Below are 15,455 nucleotides of genomic sequence, written 5' to 3' on the forward strand. Positions count from 1 at the left end.
TTCCACATGCTTTTTAAACTCGAGGCCAGAGAGAAACTGACCTGACGAGAAAATCGCTTCACAACCTTCTACTACCAATTTTGCAAATTTACTTCTATCTTGTCACCTAAATCATTTATTTAAATGTAAAAGAAATGAATGTGCGCTCAGCCAATGGGACACCTTTGGTAACAGTCCTTCAGTCTGAAAACTACCCTGCACCACCATTCTCAGCATACTGCTGTTAAACTCATTTTATATCGAAGTGGAAAACTTACATTTAACTCCATGCGATCTAACTTTATGAATTAGTCAACCATGTGGAACCGTGTAAAATATTTTATTAAAGTCCAAGTGAGCAACGTCTGTTACTTTGTCCTCATTGATCTTCTTGGTTACGTGCTCAAAAAACTCAATCAATTCTGTGCAAAACCATGCCGATTATCCCGATTCATTCCTTGTATCTAAACATTCATATAAATCCTATCATTTAGAATTGCACCAAACAACTTACCCACGACCATAACCAGACACAATCATCAATCGCTCCCAGGCTTCTCCGTGAATTCCTTTCTAAACAAAGGCACAATAGTCATTCGGCGCCCCACTCGTCATAATAGATGATAAAAATATTTCTACAAAAGTTCCAAAGGTTTCTTTCCCGAAATTCCCAAAGGTTTCCGGGATACAGGAGATCAGATCCCAGAGAAATATCAAACTTTATATTTTCCAGGTCCTCCAGCCCTTCCCCGTTTCAATGTGAACGACTTTCAAAACATCAATATTTAATTGTACCCGTTATGTCGTTCTCCATGGTGTAAACTGACGCGAAGTGAACATTATATGTCTCTCCATCTGCTGAGATTCAAGACAAACGTGAGCTCTTTCATCTTAAAGTCCTATTTGGTCTCAAGTTCTTAATTATTGTAGATTCTCTTTCGACTATACTTAGCTTTATGTTCTGATGATATCTCATATCCTCGATTGACCTTTATAATATCCTCCTTAAGAATGCCCCTCCACTCCTTATATCGTTCAAGAGATTCACTTGAAACCATGTGTTTATATGGAAGCTGTCCCCTTTTTTAAAAAAAGTCTTATGACAAGGCGTAAATCTCAGCAATCAACATTGTTCTAACGGAATACCTACAATGTGGAACCCGGCCATTTGGACCAAGAAGCCCACGATAATCCTGCGAAGGGAATCACACCCAAACTCACACCTCTACTCAATTCCTGTAACTCTGCATTTCCCATGACCAAAGAACGTCAGCCGCACATCTTTCGTCTGGGGAGGAATGTGCAAACTCCAAATACACAGTCATCCAAAGTAGATATCGAACCAACATCGCTGAGGGCGCAAGACATGGGTACTCGCCACTGAGTCAGCCATTATAAACCTCCGATCCACCACTCAAAACATGTCATCACTTCGATATGGAGTCCAGACCTGCTCCCAATGTTCCAAATGTATCTGTCCAGAGCCTTCTATTGACTTAGGTCCATGCTTTCCTGTTCGCTTGAACTGAACACCTGCATTGTATTTGCGTTCCAAAACACCAACTGAAACTGCATGTGAAACATAAGAGAAAATTGAACTTTGAATTCTTTCTGCTTTCATAAAATTGTTTGTGCCTCTACTCTTACCACCAAACATATGACCGCACATTTTTCCGCAAAGTACCATAACTGCAACTATTTTTTCAAAGCACTCAGTTTGTTCAAGTCATTCTACCGCATGCCCGCTTCAACAATAAGATCTGCCCTTACGCCTATCATTGTGTCTTCTTCAAATGGAGCAGCAACACCCTCAATTCCTTTGAATGGATCCTTCATACATAATGTGAATAGATGTGTTGCAACACTGACTCCTGCTGAACTCCACGAGTCACGGGCTGCCATCCTGGAGAAGACCCCTTTACCCAACTGTCTGCATTCTGCCTATCAGCCAAGCCTCAATCCATGTCCTCTTCTTTAGCAGTTTGCCGTACTGCACCTTGACATATGCCTGGGGAAATTCAAGCTTGTAACCGCCACCGGCTTGACTTCGTCTAACTTGCTCATTACCTACTCGAAGCATTTAACACAAAGCTGATTTATTTGATTGTTATCGAGAATATTCCTACTTTGATTCCAGGCCTGAATGTGAAGAACAACAATGTTCAATTGCTGTTGCGATATGTAAACACTACGCTGCCTTAGTAGGGTCGATGAGTGAGTGAATTCCTTCCCTCAGTGGGATCCTCTATTCTCTCAACAGGGTCGATGAGTGACCTAACTGGTTTGCTCACATGGAGCAGGTAAATGCTTGCGGCCAACTGCAAACCAGATGGTGTACTGAGAGTTGAGATGATCGCTTAAACCTATTCCTGGAATAGGTTCCTTGAAACTTCTCTCACAATTCGAAAATATCGATGGGAAATCAGTTCTACAGAGACTAGAGAGCACATCCCACAGGCTACATATTTGTTAGGCCTCGCCACAATGTGATGACATTCATGATGAACTGTCCCCAGGAACGTTAATAATGAGTAATGTCTTTATTCAGTGTGAACACGTTGAACACACGCAAGTATTCAGCACCTTCTGCAGCACTTCCCGCAGTCATGGCATTTAGAAAGTCCTGTTAATATGCCGAGAAAGGTGATGAGTCATCCGGTCGCTCGGACTTTGCAGCACGGTCCCACAGATTTGGAATTGAAAAGGTCTCTATTCCGGGTGAGCACGTGGGTCAGACGTCAGGTCTCTATATATCTTAATGGACTCTTATTTATGTGGGCATATTTCTCAGAGATGAAACACATAGAGGTTTGATAACATTTTCCAAAGTCCGGAGAGAGAAAAGGTTTCTCATTACTATGAGCGTCGTGTTCGGTTCTCCAATCGCTGGACGTTTTAAAGCATTTTCCGCAGTTCAGACACTGAAATCGTTTCTCATCATTTTGAACGAGCAGGTGTCGCAGCAGGTCAGTGACAGAGTGAATCCCTTCCCACACTCTGAGCAGGTGAATGGCTTGTTCCTGGTATCATTACGTCCATGGGAATTCAGCTCAGACAGGGAAATGAATCCCTACATTTCCACAGCCATTCCTCACTATGATTGCAATTGAGGTGTGTAAGTCTGATGATAGATAAAAACCTGGTCCACACGCACAATAAGTGAACGACTTATCTCACACTATTACCAGAGCTTTTTCCTTTCATGTTCAAAATCTGACAAAGTTGTATTTGGGATAGAATTCGTGGCTTCATCAGATTATGGTGGAGAGGTTGACTTCGAAATCTTCCCCTTCGAATATCCTGCGAAATTGATGTGATCCCAAAATGAGAGTGTGAAACCGTCTTTCAAAAGACTCTAGAATCTGTCTGAAGATATGGTTTGAAGGTAAGGGATTTTCGACACTAAGAATTTGACCAGAATTTTGTCAGAATCTTTCATGCACAAAACTTCCACCACAGAGAACGAGCAGGTCAGCAGGTGGATATGAACACGATCGCCTCCGTGTTCCCTCCAGGTCAAACACTGTCCTGACATGCCTGATATACAGTCCTGATGGAGCAGACATTTCTTACAATTCAATCATTGCAAAACTGAAACCTCTGACTGCAGTCCCTAGCTCAAAATCCACTACCTCTCCACTGAGTCGAAAGTGTGATGCTGGAAAAGCGCAGCAGGGCAGGCAGCAACAAATGAGCAGGACAATCGATATTTTGGACACGAGACTTCATCAGGAAATAGACTTGTGAACCGAGGGGGTACAGAGACAAATGGAAGCGGGTGGGGTGGGACAAGGTAGCGGAGAGTGTGATAGATTAACGGAGGTGGGGATAATGATGAAAGGTCGCAGCGCAGGCTGGAGCAGATAGGTGGGATGGAAGATGTACAGATAGGACAGTTCAGGAGAGCGGCGGGGGCCCTGGACCTGAATGAACTTGGCTGTGTGGGAGGGAGAGTTGACTGTTCAGCCAGAGGCCAGTGGTGTTGTTTGGTGCGGGTGTCCCGGAGATGTTTTCCGAAGCGGTCTGTAATTAGGCATCCAATTTCTACAATGTCGAGGAGACAGCAAAGGGAGCAATTGTTACAGTAAATGACATGCGTGGAAATGCAGGTAAAACTCTGATGGACATGGAAGGGTCTTTTGGGCCTTTGACAGAGTTGAGGACGGATGTGTGGGCGGATGTTTTGCAAATCCCGTGTGTTTTAAAAAATTCTCAAGGTCAAGGACCAGGCTCGCAGGAAAGTAGTCTGACACAGAACAAACAGCCAAGAGGCGAGTCTGCTAGAATATAAGTGTTTTATTCCCCGCAGCGTCGCCACAACCAGGTCTCATACTTACAACGGGTCTGGTTTATACTCACTCTACGTGTTACCGGAACTGGGAGCCGTCAGTTCTCGTAGAGCGGGTGCCAACAACCCACGCTCGGCGGTTAAACGCAACCCCGGAGCAGACTCTACCGAACTGGAGACTTTTCCAGCTGATATACTCTTTTCCAGATATAAACATTCATGTGAACAGCAGAGCAAGGCTAAAAAACACATTCCAATCTGGTTACATACAGATAAGAAGATTCACACGGGAAGGTGTATAATAAGATTCACACGGGACTAAGCGACACCTTCCATTTTCGGTTAGATCCACACATGTATTGGGACACAATTTTAACCCTTTCACCACATTCCACCGCTTGGCCCAATACATGTGTTGCATTATGATTCACACATGTATTGGGACATAATTTTACACCACATTCCACCGCTTGGCCCAATACATGTGTTACATTATGCCCATATGTATTCTTTCTAACAAGCGCCTACGTACACGCCAAATATACAAGCAAGTCAGGACATTACAGCATGTTAAAATCACCAGGACCACTACCAGGATCGACAAGGGTGGGAACAGGAATGTCCCCGCAGTGGAGGACATACCACTCAATATGTCCCACCAATGATGAGCTGACTCCACGTCCACTACACGGGCAGCATGCACTACCTCCTGTCCATGTATAAAGGTAGACACCGTAACCTTGGTGACATTGGTTTGATGCTTTCGTAATATCTGCTTAAGCTCCTCGGATCGGTCCAATGCTCGCTTAAACCGATCCAGGGAAATGTTCCAAGGATTCATCAGCACTTTCCACTGCACCTTGGTAAAGTGGCGAGCACTGCTATAAGTGGTCAACAAATAGGTGTGATTCTGCCAGTGCCACTGATAGACATTTGAGAGGCATCCCGAGAACGGTGCTGAGGGAAGCATAGGATGTGGATTATTGGTAGCCACACAGAGCGTGTGTGTGGCCCAATCTGCCACATCATGTCCCTTGGAGTCTCAACAGTCCATTCGCACAGGGCCGTTCCCTTAGTCAAGCAAGGGTCCCGATACCTGTCCATCAGTAGGCAAGTTTTCCCCTGATCAGTCTGTTCACAAGCGGACAGATCATAGGTAATATTGGTATCTCGGCTAAACCACTGTCCCCTTGTCTTCAGAAAATAATATCCAGAAGATGTAATCACTGGTAATACATAATATCGACAGACCGTAACAGTGTGGGTTACATTCATGGTAACAAAGTATCCGTTACACATAGTTGCGTTACACCATGTTCGCTCTGGATGGGTTATCATCCACAATTTCTCAGATACATTCCATAGTCCCCTCCACGCTTGTACATTGGGGGATGTTACCACACGCAAAAAGCGTTCTTTCTGTATTTGAGCATGCAACATTTGAATATGACAGGCAGTCCAATTTAACTGAGCCGTAATGTTCTCAAACAGTTCCTGAGTGGCACCCCAGACATCCAGTTCCCATTGCAGAGATCGTATCATTATTTCAGCTGTCTCTCCTTGAGTCATCATTACGGATGGCATCCACCTTCCAATAGTATGTAGTCCTTGTGAGGTGGCCTGTCCCGTGTTAGATAATTTAGTACGGGTCACCTCAGAGTCAATGGCATTCGAGATACCCATAACAGTTCCTGCGCCTCCCAGCAGGGTGTCGTACCACGCTCGTCGCCGCCTCTTGGTATGACACTCGGGTATGAGGGGCAACTGTACCCGCCAATGAACATCAGTGTGCAGTACCGCCCGGGCCATCTGTTGACAAGTTGACATAGTAGGGGCCAACTGCGTTCGATGCGACCGCACGCCCCCCGTGGCTGGCCCGCCCCGCGTGGGGTTTAATAACGCCTCAGACGGGGCGTTCGTCGAGGGCAGTACCATTATTAACCACATGAATCGTTGACGATTCCGAATATCGGTGGCATTGCGCAGCCACAGATCTTCCCCCCGAGCTGTGATGCTCCAATGAATCCCCGTTGTCCCGCATGTCTGGGTGCGTCGGTCCCACAAACACGTCTTGACTTGGGCATTTACCACCAGGGTGCAATTAGGCGGTATGAACGATATGTCATATTTTTCCCCATCCCGGCGCATGTAGCACTGTGCACACGTGTACAATTGACAGTCGCTGGTGGGAGTCAGAACAACGCACTGCTGACCGGGTTCACATGTAAAATTGTCCTGCGTCCGTCGCTGGCTACTGGCCTCCCACCGCACCTCATGGCGGGCGACCGGTACCAGCGTCCAGGCCGTGATACCGATGCCCTGGAGTGGCCATCCGATCGCGAACATCGCCAATAGGAGTCGCAATCCCCATGACCACCCCATGTTCAAGGCGGAGGGCCAGCCTGCGGGTGCATAGCAATTACAACATTATTTAGGTCTCACGTAAGTAGCACTGGTTCGCCGGGACGTTTGCCCAGGTCGGGTCCCCGGGGTACATAATGGTGACCAGACTGTCCTTCCCCTGTGCTATGATTTCGGCCGGCCTGGGGGGCCGGTCGTCTGGCGCACCCATACCTTGGCCCCCTTAGTATCAGTAGACCCAAATCCCCCCGTCCCACGCTCAGTAACCGTAACGGGAGCTCCCGTCTCTTCCACCGTTGTAAGGTTACATGGCTTAATGACCAATTGCGCTATTCTGTCCCCCTTCCGTATCACGTAAGGTTCAGCGGTGATGTTGACCAGGATCACCCCCAACTCCCCTTGGTAGTCCGCGTCAATTACGCCTGCCATCACATCAATCCCCTTTAGTGACAGTCCCGACCGCGGGAGGATATGCCCATAGGTTCCAGGGGGACAAATCAATCCTAATCCGGTCTTAATCACCGTAGGTTTCTGTTGGATCAAAGTCTGGGCAGTTAGTGCTCGTAGGTCCAGTCCAGCCGAAGCCGGCGTGGCCCTTACGGGAATATCAGCTTCCTCAGCGAATTTCCACATTTTAATAGGCTGAGTCTTTGGGGTATCACATACTCGTATCATCCTATTCAAGGGTGTTACCCCATTTTCTAATGGGCGGTTAGTAATTTGTTTCACCACCCGAATTAGTTGCTTCTTCCAACCTGTTAAGTCATTGCAACCTCCTGCTTTTCGTAGTGAGGACTTCAGAAGCCCATTCATTCGTTCTATAAGTCCCGCAGCTTGTGGGTGATAGGGTACATGATAAACCCATTCCACGTGGTTATCGTGACACCACTGCTTTACCGCCCTTCCTGTGAAATGGGAGCCATTGTCACTCTGGACCTGTATGGGCAATCCATAAAATTGTTCAATCAAATCTAAACATCGCAAGGTAGCCTGTTGATTGTTGTGACGACAGGGATGGGCTACCAAAACCCCAGACATAGTGTCCACAGCTGTACATATGTGGTTACATCCTTGTGAGGAGGGTAAGGGACCCACAAAGTCCATTTGCCAGCTCTGTCCCGGACCATCCCCCCGATGGATATGTCCCATCATGTGTTGGGGCACTCCCTGCCGCTGATGTTGACACTGCTCACACTGGTTTACTGCAGTCTTAACATCATCTACCATAAGATCTATTCCTCGGTCTCGAGCCCATTGCAAGGTTCCTTGCACTCCCCAGTGCCCAGCCTTAAGGTGTGCCCATCTAGCTAGGTCCACCGAGGTGCCCCTTTGCACCATCATGGTTCGGACGATACCATCCACATATCGGTTATGTAGAGCTTCCACATCATTTCGAGATGTATGGGCATCTACGTGGGTGATGTATATGACCAGGTATTGAGCTTTCTCCCATATATCTTCCCATAACTGTTTACCCCATACTTCCCTATTCTGGATCATCCACTGATTGGCCTGCCAAGTTGGCATCCATTGTGTCATGCCGTTAACCACTGACCACGAGTCAGAGAACAAACAAACTCCCATGACCCCTGCTTGCATGACTACCATATGCACTGCTTTTAATTCTGCCCACTGACTACTTTTTCACTCCCCTAATTCTTCTAGGGTAGTGCCTTGTTTTGGGTTAAAGGCGGCAGCTTTCCATGTACGCTGTCCCGCTTTCCATTGGGCTGACGCATCTACGAACCAAGCCGTGGCTTGTTCATCCGGGGTCAGTTCATCATCCCGTTTTCCCATCTTAACGGGTGATTCCTTGTATTCAATCACCTCAAACCGTTTTTCCCCTTCCTCAGGGGCCTCCGCCACTTGCTCATGTAGGACTGACACTCCTTTCTGTCCAGTCCGCTCTCTCTCCGACACATACCATTTCCATTTAATGATGCTGCTCTCTTGGGCAGTTCCTATTCGGTGGGTAGTGGGGTCACTAAGTACCCACGGAAGAATAGGGATAGCTGTTCTCATGATCACTTCATGTCCAATGGTCAGGGCTTCGGTTTCCACCAAGCCCCAGTAGCATGCTAATAACTGTTTCTCATAGGGGGTATACCGTTCCCCTGCCGGGGGTAATTTTCGGGACCAAAATCCCAGTGGCTTACGGGTTCTTCCCTGTTTTTGTCATAAGCTCCAATTGGCATAATCCCCCTGTGCTGAGACTTGCAGTTCTACAGGTCCTGACTGTATCTTTCCCAAGGATACAGCTTGCTGTATCGCTTGCTTGGCCATTTCAAACGCAGTTTGATGGACCTCCGTCCATTCGAACGCTGCCTTTTTCCTCGTAACTCGATACAAAGGTTTTAAAATTTGTCCTAAATGGGGAATATGCTGTCTCCAGAATCCGAATAACCCAATAAATTGCTGCACGTCCTTCTGGGTGTGAGAGACGGCAAAGACCTGAATCTTATTTTTAGCTTTCGCAGTGATTTCCCTTTCCCCCTTGTTCCACACGATTCCTAAGAATTTTACCGTTTGTGAGGGACCCTGGATTTTGGCTGGGTTGATCTCCCACCCATATCCTCGCATATGTTGAACCAGTTGGTCCAGCAATTCCTGAACCTGCTTCTGACTTGTCCCCTGTATCATCATATCGTCAATATAGTGCGAGATCATCACTTCGTCAGGCACTTTAAAGGCAGCCAAGTGTTCTGCAACTATCCGGTGGCAGATAGTAGGGCTATGCAGATATCCTTGGGGCAATTGCGTGAACGTGAATTGTCTACCCTCCCAAGTGAATGCGAACTGTTCCTGCCTATCTTCGGGAATAGGAATTGTGAAGAAGGCATTAGCCAAATCAATTACTCCGTACCACACCCCTGGATGATGTTGGATTCGTCCTATAATAGTGACGGCATCCGGGACCGCTGCCGTCAAGGCCGGAGTGTGACGGTTTAGTTGCCGATAATCTACCGTCATCCGCCATGACCCATCGGCTTTATGTACAGGCCATAAGGGGTTATTCCACGCCGTGGTGCATGTCCTAAGCACTCCCGCTTCCAAATAATCCTTAATTGTGGCGGATATTTCTTTATGTCCGCCGGGAATCCTATACTGTCTAAGACTTATTACGCGATCGGCGATCGGGATGGGGAAGGGGTCCATTTTAACCTTTCCCACTAACACCGTCCTACAGCGCAAAGCCATTTTCGAGATTCCAAATTCAAACTTCCCTTGTTGGAGGTGAAGTGTTAAACCGGCCAGAATGTCCATTCCCAGGATCCATTCTCTAACCGGTGTAATGATAATTGAATAAGTTTTAATGGGCATTGTACCTATCTTTAGGGGCAATTGTACTGTTTTTCCTTCAATCAGATTACCTCCCAGCCCAACCAGCGTGACTGGGGTTCCTTTAAACTTATGGGGCGTCCCATAGATTAAGGTGGCCTCCGCCCCTGTGTCCACTAGAGCCATAACGGTTTGGACGGATTTGCGCCAATAGATAGTCAATGATACATGAGGTCGAATGTCGTCTGCTGACCATTGGCTCGTTCGTGGGCAAACCCTTGGGGCTTGGCCCGATTCCTATTGTTCCTCCCATTCATCTTCCCCAGACAGCACTAGGTAAAGACGTTTGCCTCGCCCTTCTTTGTTCTTGCCTTTCTTACTAGTTTTCCGGCCACGCCTATCCACTTTATAACACTCTCGGAGGGGAGGCCGTACCTCCTCCTCCTCCTCGTCCTCCGAGGATTCCCACCGCTGGGAAGTGGAAGTTCCACCCCTTCGAGGCTCATTAACAACCGGACCCCGTGTCTGACGTTTTTGTGTTAGTAATTCCACTAGGTCTTCCATTGTGGGTCGGGACTCCGTCTCTACCCGGGACACCTTCAGTCCCTTTCGTCTGCATAAGTCTTTTAATTCCGGTGTAGGTAGGCCATCAATCTCCGATGCTGGGACCTGCGCCCGTATCAAAGCTTGCCACAAAGCACGCCGTGAGGGGCCTTGGTTACTTCCTTGATTAGGGTTTACTTTTCCCCCTGCCCGAGCCTCAGGGCGACGCCCCTCCGTGCCCCCCTGAGAAGCACGGGTTGTGGGTCCCCAATCCCCCAAACCACCCATCTCCCTCATCATACTACGGGCATCTCCTAGGGTTTCTCCCCGTCCACTCAACATTATGGTTAATAACAGTGGTTGAAAATGGGGGGGGCGGGGGGGGGGCAGTCTTCACTAGGTGGTCTCTAGTCTGTCTACTAACATTTGTGTTATCTACCTCGTCCAGCACTCCCAGCAACAGGGCATCCCGCACACACAAACGGTTTAGCCTCTGAACCCCTTCCTTAATTGTTGTCCAAGTTGCTTCCAAGGGGGGCCAATCGGACGGGAAGGGATACTGTTCGGCCACTGCCCTGGCATACATCCCAAATAAGGTCCCCATACTGCGATCTATTACCATATCCTTGGCTTGTCTGCGGTACCCCAGGTCTATGGCAGCATCCTTTGCTAATCCACCAAACTTGGGAGCATCCTGATAGTCTACCTGCACTTGTTGCCCCCCTTCCTCGAGGAGCCGAATTAGCCATAGCTCTAACGGCTCCCCAGGATTACGTCGGGTTTTCTGGGTGATAAACAGCACCTCATCGGTAGTGAAGTCTTCCGTTAATTCAGAGAATTCTGCAGGAGGCTGAGCCCGCGGTAATTCATGCATAATTGCCTCCCCTTGTTCATTCCGTATAGGGTTTCCTTCCTCATCTAACATTACCTCCCGTTGCACTGGGAGACGTCTCTGAACCTGCTTTCTCCTAACCACTGGTTTAGCTTGGAGTACGGGTGGGTCCTCTTCGTACTGATCATCTGAATCTCCCCAAATGTTCCCATCCCAATGATCGATGTCCCACCGATCCCCGTTATTTAACTGGGCTACAAACGCCCGTACTTGTACCGGGTCCGGGGTTCGAGGGACCTTCCTTTTCTCTTTCCGTTTCTTAGCAGACAGATACATAATAGTTCGTCCTGCTAGTTCAGTTAATGCTGTCAATTCAGCTTTTAACTTCATAATTTCCTGCCTCAACATAGAGGCATCTCCCGAACTGAGTCCCTGCTCATGTTTCAGGAGGGCTAATTCTGCTTCAGCTTTTTGGCGCTTGTCTGACTGTTGTCTACAAGCCGCCGCACAGGCCCACATCCTCCGCTGTACCCCAGGCAAGGGGTTCTTCGGCAGGACTGGGATCCTCTCAAGGGTGGACAGCAGCGACCCTGGGGTTCCTACGCCCTCGGCCTCCCAGTTCTCCGGTCGCCCCCCACCATTTCTCAAACAAACTGCCACGCCATGCCACGGTCCATGCCATCCCGGGACGGTCGGGACCTCCACAGTTTGTTCCTCTGGTTTCTTAGCCTTTTTCCAAAACATTGTTCTGTATCAAAATCTTTCCTCAATTGCGATTGATCCTGCCGGCTACGCCAAAATGTTTTAAAAAATTCTCAAGGTCAAGGACCAGGCTCGCAGGAAAGTAGTCTGACACAGAACAAACAGCCAAGAGGCGAGTCTGCTAGAATATAAGTGTTTTATTCCCCGCAGCGTCGCCACAACCAGGTCTCATACTTACAACGGGTCTGGTTTATACTCACTCTACGTGTTACCGGAACTGGGAGCCGTCAGTTCTCGTAGAGCGGGTGCCAACAACCCACGCTCGGCGGTTAAACGCAACCCCGGAGCAGACTCTACCGAACTGGAGACTTTTCCAGCTGATATACTCTTTTCCAGATATAAACATTCATGTGAACAGCAGAGCAAGGCTAAAAAACACATTCCAATCTGGTTACATACAGATAAGAAGATTCACACGGGAAGGTGTATAATAAGATTCACACGGGACTAAGCAACACCTTCCATTTTCGGTTAGATCCACACATGTATTGGGACACAATTTTAACCCTTTCACCACACCGTGCAGGAATGAGAAGGTGCTGGGAGGGGAGGGTGGTTTTGTGGTCGCGTGCACTTTGTAAGGGAGTGGAAAAGGGAATGATCTTTGCAGAAAATGGATAGGGGTGGGGAGGGAAGCACATCTTAATTGTTGGGGCTCATTTGCAGCTGACGGAAATACCGGAGGATGACATGATGTCTACAGAGGCTGCTAGATTTTAAAGTGTTGAAGAAGGAAGTTATGTCCTCGTCATATTTGGAGGGATGGGTTTTGGGAGTGGGGTTGAGGGAAGTGGATGAGATGAGCTGGAAGGCATCATCGACGACGTGACAGGAGAAAATGCCTCGCCACTGATTCAAATTTCTCCCTGGCATTGGTTTGAGTCATTTCCATGGTGACATCGTTCAACTCGTGATGTGTTTTTAACCACATATCCCCATCATCACCATGTCAGCCGACTTGCACCTCATTAACATCATTAACTCTTCCACGTCTCTGCCCTTTTGCAGCTCAAACGCTAAACCATTCGTTTGGACGACACGGTCATAATACACTTCGATCCGTTCTTTCAAATCCCCTCCCTGCTCTGCTGCTAGTGGAGCAATGGATATAGAGAGAGAGGAGTTGAGCACGTGGCTACACGGATGGTGCAGGAGGGAGTTTTTTGGATTCTTGGATAATTGGGGCTCTTTCTGGGGTCGGTGGGACCTGTACGAGCAGGATGATCTTCATCTGCACCAGAGGGGTACCAATATCTTTGGGTGGGGGCGGGAAATTCGCTCAGGCTTTTGGGGTAGGTTCAAACTAATCCAGCAGGGGGATGTGAACCAAAATTGCAGTTCATGTATAGAAATTTTAGAGAGTAGGGAGGTCCAGAATCAAGCTTCAGGGGCGCAAGATGGCACCAGCAAGCAAGAATTTGGTTTGGAGTGTGTCTGCTTCAATGCCAGGAGCATCCAGAATAAGGTGGACGAACTTGCAGCTTGCATTGGTACCTGGGAATTCGATGTTGTGGCCATTTCGTAGACATGAACAGAGCAGGGACAGGAATGGTTGTTGCAGATTCCAGGATTACAATATGAACAGAGAAGAAGGTAAAAGAGGGAGACGTGTGGCTGTGTTGGTCAAGGACAGTATTACAGTTGCAGAAAGGATGTTTGAGTCTCGTCAACTGACGTAATATGGGCTGAAGTTAGAAACAGGAAAGGATAGGTCACCCTATTGGGAGTTTTCTACAGGCCTCCGAATAGTTCCAGAGATGTAGACGAAAGGATAGCAAGTATGATTTTCGATAGGAGTGAGGGAGAGTGGGTAGTTGTCATGGGGGACTACAACTTTCCAAATATTGGCAGAAAACACTATAGTTCGATTACTATAGATCGGTCAGTTTTTGTCCACTGTGTGCATCAGGGGTTCCTGACACAGTATGTAGACAGGCCAACAAGGGGCGTGGTCACATTAGATTCGGTAATGGGTAATGAGCCCGGCCAAGTGTTAGACTGGGAAGCAGGTGAGCACTTTGGTGATAGAGATCACCGTTCTGTTGAGTTTACTATTGTGATAGATATAGAAAGGTGTATACCACTGGGCAAAAGTTACAGCTAGGGGAACGTCAATTATGATGCGATTAGGCAGGATTTAGGAACCATAGGATGGAGAAGGAAACTGCAGTGTCGGCACATTAGAAATGTGGAGCTAATTCAAGGAAATGCTACTGTGTGTCCTTGATAAGTATGAATCTGTCAGGCAGGGAGAAAGCTGTAGAGCGCGGGAGCCGTGGTTGATGAAGGAAGTAGATTCTCTGGTCAAGGGGAAGAAGAAGGCTTATGTTAGGATGAGATGCGAAGGGATGGAAATGTGTTGCTGGAAAAGCGCAGCAGGTCAGGCAGCATCTAGGGAACAGTAGAATCGACGTTTCGGGCATTAGCCCTTCTTCATTTCTGAAGAAGGGCTAATGCCCGAAACGTCGATTCTACTGTTCCCTGGATGCTGCCTGACCTGCTGCGCTTTTCCAGCAACACATTTCCATCTCTGATCTCCAGCATCTGCAGACCTCACTTTCTCCTCAAAGATTTCAACCTACTGCGAATCCTCTTACTGACATGCGAAGGCTCATTTAGGGCGTTTACTGGTTACAAGGTAGCCAGGAAAGACCTAAAGAGAGAGCTCAGATGAGCCAGGAGGCGACGTGAGAATTTGTTGGCCGATAGGATCAGGGTTAAACCGAAGGCTGTCGATATGTACTTAAGGAATAAAAGAATGACGAGAGTAAGATTAGGGCCAATCAGGGACATTAGTGGGAAGTTGTGTGCAGAGTCAGTGGAGATAGTGGAAGCACCAACTGAATACTTCTCAACAGTCTTCAGTCTAGAAAACGGCAATTTTGTCGAGGCGAATACTTAGATACAGGCAACTGGACGAGGTGTGATTGAGGTTCACAAGGTTCATTAATCTAGTACTTTGCCACCTCTCAGCCCAGCTCTGCAGCTTATCTATATCTCGCTGCAACCTTCTACGTGATTCTTCACTATCCACAACTCCACCAACCTCTGTGTCATCTGCGAACGCACTAACACACCCTTCTCTGCCCTCATCCACGTCGTTTATAAAACGAACAGCAGTGGACCCAACAGCGATCCTTGCGGCTCAGCACTGTTAAGTGGACTCCAGGAGCAACATTTCCCAACAACTACCACCCTGTGTCTTCTTTCAGCAAGCCAATTACTGACGCAAACTGCTTTATCTCCAACAATCCCATTCCTCCGGATTTTTTACAATAGCCTACTGTGGGGAACCTTATCGAACGCCTTGCTGAAATCCATATACACAACATCATCTCATCTACCTGCTTGGTCACCTTCTCAAAGAACTCCATAAGGTTTTTGTGGCACGACGTAACCTTCACAAAACTA

This window comes from Chiloscyllium plagiosum, unplaced genomic scaffold (assembly GCF_037043375.1).
Source record: "Chiloscyllium plagiosum isolate Xiang-an unplaced genomic scaffold, Cpla_swu_hap1 HiC_scaffold_21, whole genome shotgun sequence".
Taxonomy (NCBI): domain Eukaryota; kingdom Metazoa; phylum Chordata; class Chondrichthyes; order Orectolobiformes; family Hemiscylliidae; genus Chiloscyllium; species Chiloscyllium plagiosum.